The following is a 6,000-nucleotide window of genomic DNA, read 5'->3' on the forward strand; positions in this document are numbered from 1 at the left end:
GAGTAACTAATGGCCTATTTCCAAAAGGAGAAATCTTAGGCCTTAATTTTAGGGTGAAAGCATTTTGGTCTTATTTCTAAGATGGCTCATTTTGGTCTCACAGATAGAGTAAGTAACTGGTCAAGCTAGAGCAAGATCCAGGTTTCTGATGTTATGTTTTATTTTGTTGTTGTTAAACCATGTCAGTTGCCTTTCATCCCCTTGGATCTGTCTTAGAAAGGCCTGAATCTCTATGATAACCATTTCTGGAGAAGTTTTTGTCACTCTGATTTCCCAAATGGTAGGTGATTCAGTTATCTCTGCAATTTTATGAAACAAGAAGTCTGTGACAGGGAAAAATAGAAAAGGAAAGGGAAGAAGAGGAGTGGGAAAGATGGAGGAAGACTCAGAAAAAAAAGACAGTGGCAAAGATAATTGTGTTGAATCAAAACTATAGGGTAGTCTATGATATCAGAATAAAATTGGACCAATATCATACACCAATTCTAGCACTATTATACCAGTATTATATTTGCTCTTTTGGTACTTAGCTATTTCCAGTCTGACTATTAATCCCACATCGAATGAAGAGCTGGAACAGGTTTTTGTTTATTTTTCTCATTCCCAACATTGACTGTCTTTTCACTCTGCCAATTGTTTTCCTTTCCTGTGCGAAAGGGTATTTTTAAAAATTACTTCTTTGGAGCTTTTTGTTTATTTGTTTGTTAATTTGCTATAATCCCATATGTCAAAGGTTGCTTGTCCATGAAGTTTGAATTGTAGACCTCTACACTAATCATTTATTGACTTACACTACTTCTTTGATTTCACTGATTTAGTTTTCACTCACCCATGTGTATTATAGTACTCCTGAGTTATACAATCACTGCTAGCTGTCTTGCATCCCTTCTGTAATAAATAAATGCATATAAAATGCATACCAAATCAGTCATCTCAGAGAGAGGGTGGGCAGTGACATGGAAGTGATAAAACTGCAATTACCAAGTAATTACTTCATTACATTTTCATCATTTTTTAATTAAGAATTCATTTTCTGTAGTTAGAGATGTCTTCAAAATTATCACCAATGTATCACCAAGTTAAAGGGCTTTTTTTAAAACCCTGAATTTTGAATAAAGGCTTATGTCAATATAAATAAATGAATGCACCATTTAGCAGAGCCAATGAGGCAGCCCAAATCAGTTCTGGAAAAGCAAATGTTCCAGAAAAACCTCAGATAATTAAAAGAAATGACTCATCAAGACTACAGTGGGCAGGTGAGGGGGTTATTCTGGTACAGCAGTGGCATGCTCCATGTCCTTCAGGTCTCAATTCCCATCTCACTGTGGGTCTCATCACATGTCAAATGGATTTCATCTCCCTTTCTTCTTTAAAAAAATACACAGATTTGGATCGCAATTTAGGTTCAAAAATCGCCTTGTAGGTAATCATGTATAACCCTTGTATTTCATCACAGAAGTCACTCTCACGGGTGTTAAATGGTTGCTAAGCACCAATTATGCTTAGCACCATGTCTCAACTTCAAAAGACATAACCTTTGTCCTTTGGTATTTCTTGTGTGAGCGTTTTACATATTTCATAGAAAAAAGATTTTGATTCTCTGGTTGTTTTTTGTTTTTTTTACCAAATGTAAGTTATTCAATGAAGTTTAGAATTTTTTTTAAATTTAATCAACTAATAGGTATGCGTTTTAATAACTATATTATCTTACAAAAAACTGAAAAAGAATTTTCTAGAAATTTCTTTCCATGTGTTTGAAATGTCATCTTCCATATAGGACAAAATATCAAAGGGGCTTGATTTGGGTAAGCATGTATGGCCATCCATTTCTTCTTTTCAGGTTCAGAGCTGAGTGATGTTAGTCCATTGGTATTAAGTTGAGGGGGTCTTCTCCAGAGAGAATTCATATGATTAATTTAGCACCGAAAAGAGACATCCATTTGATTTGCAGAGTAAGTTAATAACACTGTCATTGGAAATTTTCAGAATTGATATAAATTGGTGGAAGTTTGGCAGTTTGTTTTTAGGGAATATTCAGTTTAGGGTATCAACAGAAAAGATATTGACATATAAGTTTCATAAGAACCGTTTATCTAAGATCCAGGAACTTTTGAAATTTTATAATTATATGGACAAAATTCCCAAGCAACAGAAAGCCCTTGTCAGAAAATTAACTGAATTGTCTGTGGAGTTTGAAAAAAATGAACATAAACACCTAATACCACATAATACTTCTGCCTTTACTTTATTTTCAGTATGTCCCTAGTGACCAAAAAACAGACAAAAACAAAAACAAAAAACACTCTACAAGGAATCTGTGATTGTGGATTTCCAGGGTCAGAAAAACAGCATGATGCTTTTGTTATTCATAATGCAAAGCCTTTGAGGCTCAGCAAACAGTGAGCACTCCACAGGGTTTGGTGACTGGGTCAGCCCTCTGTGGATTTAGTGAGAGACACACACAGAGGGATGTGCAGCTGCCACTGTTTTCAGTGAGACCCTCTTGTCCCTGCTTGTCCACTTCCACCCAGAACAACTGAGTAAGCATGCTGAAGCCACTGAGTGGGATGAAGCACGGGAACTACATAAAGAGAACATGAAAGTCTAAGCTAGTATAACTGGTGATGCCTCTCACATCTAAGTATAAGGGACCTTTCAAGTCCCCTGCAATTAGCTAGGACAACTGGAAACCTTTGATTTGTCATACCCTGAATTACCTACCCACTCTTCTTCTAGCTACATTTTGTGTTTCATTTACAAATAATCATATTTATAAAATACACTTCTGTAGTTATTTATCATTTGTTTATATTTGTCTGTTACATTTCATGTTAATTCTTATTTTAATTCTGTAAATTAAGACACTACACTGTTTACTTCCATTTATGACGACATACAATAACAGTGACTGGAGTTACTTTTCTATAGCCAAAAGTTTCTCAGTCCCACTGGGCCCTGTGGTCCAGACAAATCTCTCCCACCCACACTCCTGTAGCGGCTTGTAAAATAATTACTCAGAGGCTTTCATTAATTACAAACTGTTTGGCCTATGGCTCAGGCTCATTATTAACTAGCTCTTACAACTTAACTCATTTCTATTAATCTCTGTTTTGCCACATGGCTTTGTGGCATTACCTATGTTTCATTACATCTTGCTCCCTACCCCTCCCACCCCCATACTCCCACCCACCTCCGGCAGTGCTCGGCATCTCTGACTCTGCCTTCCTTCTCCCTGTATCTCTCTTGAATTCTGCACCTGGCTGTCTCCTGTCTTGCATAGGCCAGAACAGCTGCTTTATTAACCAATGGTGGCAACACATATTCACGACATATAAAAAGACCATCCCACAGCACTTTCCCATACAAAAATACTAAATAAAGTGGGGTGGTGGGATTATGAAACAATTGTTACTGATATCATCATAGTCAAGCAACAGGGGACAGTGATACCTAAGAAAAGGGAAACAAAATAAAGTCTATAACCACCATAATGTGTGGACTGGAGATTTACCAGGTCACAATGCAGGATGATGACCCCAGAAGAGCCAGGAAGTTTCTGTGCATGAAACAGATGGAGCTGACACTTGAAATAAACCAGTTTTTCTGCAGCTGATTAAAACAGAGGACTGTGAAAAGCGAATGCTCCTCAGAACAAGGGCTCTGAAGATAAAAAGACAGGTAGCAAATCTTTAGTGGCATGTTGTATCAGCCAGCTTTTGGTTATTGTAGCAAAGTACCTGAGACAGCCCACTAAAATGAAAGGTTTATTTTGCCTCATGGCTTTGGAGAGAGGTCCCCATCCTTAGTCAGTTGGGCTAGTTGCTTTTAGCTGGTGGGAGGCAGTGCGCTGTGGCAGGGAGCGTGGCTCACCTTGGGGGACCCAGGAAGCATAAAAGGAAGAAATAGGCATGGTGTTCAAGTATCTCCTTTAGAGAAGGCACCCAATAATTAACTTATTACCACTAGGCCCAAAGTTTTGAAAGTTACATTGCCTTCCAGGAATGCCAAAATCTGGGACCAAGCCTTTAATACATGGGCTTTGAGTAGATGTTTAAGATTTGAACCATACCGTGTGCTTATCAGCATGTATGTAACAGGTAAGCACCTAAAATCACAGAAAGACATACTCCAAGATTAGAAGTCATTATATCTATAGCTCACAGTGGCCTATTTGTTGTTTACTGTGCTGGGGATGTGTTCTGAATATGTCTCCCAAAGTATGATGAGCTGGAAGTTTGATCCCCATTTGTGGACGTATGGAATGGTGGTAGAACATTCAGGTGAAGGGGCCAAATGGGGGGTGGGATTAGACCAACAAGGCATCACCCCTGGTAAGATGATGTTGATGTTGCAGTCAGTCAGTTTACACAAGAGTAAATGGCTATGTACTAAAGCTACCCCACATTCTTGGTCTCTTCCACTTGCAGTAATTTCCATTCCTAATTTGCCATTCTGTAACCCAGCTGTGAGATGGTGGAAGGGGGTCCTTTCTTCACCGGAAACTGAAGAGTTGGATCACCTAGTCTTAGGCTCCCAGCCCCTTAAAACTGTGAACTAAATCAGTCTTCTCTTTTTAATAAAACACCCAATCTCAAGCATGTTGCTGCATCAACAGCAAATTGACCAATATGTAGTCCTATAAGCCATAGAGGCAACAAATAATAGGCTCCCACACCATTACATCAGTTGAACTTATTTGAATCAATAGTTTAAATAAAATGTTGCTCTGAATTGGCCCAACAAAATCTAAAAACACACCTAAAAAGGATTTCAAAATAAAGTAAATGTGTCATGTGTCACTATGCAGGAATGTATTTCAGATATATAAATGTGTATGTGTATATGTATGCGTGCACGTAGAAACACTGAGCAAAAAAGACAACATTTGAAATGTCTGTATTTCAACACAAATTAATAAGAAATGCTACCAAGTAAAAATAAATGATTTAGTTAGATTTTTGTCATTATGGCAAATACCTAAGAAACAGCCTATAGGATGAAAGATTCATTTTGATTTATTTGTCTCTTTAACAGTTACCATGAAATCTGGGTCACACGCTGTTTATTTCTGTTTCCTGACCTCCTGGAAACACCTCTCATTTCTATTACTTCAGATTTTAATGGAAATACTGCTCAGCACGTCCTATTCTGTGACATGTTTGATTGATTAATGCCTTGTCCTTGACAGACATATTGAGTCAAACAATCACTTCTTGTCATTTTCAAGAATAGTCTCCATCAAGGCCTAAGAGCAAGTCAGGAGCCATGTGGAAAATGGAGAACCATTGCTGCAAAATAAACCAGGTCCTGTGGAAAAAACTCACAGGCTTGAGGTCTGGCTTTCCAACTCAATAGCTCTGTAAGGCACATTCATCTGTGCCAGATATTTCTCAGAAACATTGGGTCTACTGAGTCAAAAGTTCTGAGCTGCAGGGTTGCTTGTATCCAACTAGATCTGTTGCAAACTCCTCTCTCTATATCTCTTGATATAGCCTCCATCAAGCATTAAACATGCTGAATAAATATTCCCAAAGATTCTTTAGGTTACCTCAAAAATCCAAAGTTTAACAAAGATTCTTTCTTTCTTTGTTTTATGTTTACTGGATAGAAAAAATCATATTCCTGACCCTAATGCAGATAACCTAACAGAGCAGTAAATTCTGGACAATTCAGTATTTCAAAGACCCTAATCTTTTGTGTCTGTTTATCTCCCATCCTCTGTCAAGAACATTTCTGAATAGGAAGCCTCCAGTATTGGCTTCTCCAAGTCCACTTAATAGACTGTCTCTCACATAATAGATGAACTAGATGTCCCTTAGGATATCAAGGTGATTAAAAAGCCCTTTAGTGTGTCTCAGCTGAAGGCAGAAAAGGTGACCTATCCCCAAAGCAAGATAATAAAAATACATCTTCATTCATGGAAAATGTTCCTGTATTATTAAGATTGGATGAAAAAAAAAGCAAAAGGTATCCTAATTTAAAATGTCAGCTTCAATGAAG

This window comes from Peromyscus maniculatus, chromosome 2 (genome assembly GCF_049852395.1).
Source record: "Peromyscus maniculatus bairdii isolate BWxNUB_F1_BW_parent chromosome 2, HU_Pman_BW_mat_3.1, whole genome shotgun sequence".
Classification (NCBI taxonomy): Eukaryota; Metazoa; Chordata; class Mammalia; order Rodentia; family Cricetidae; genus Peromyscus; species Peromyscus maniculatus.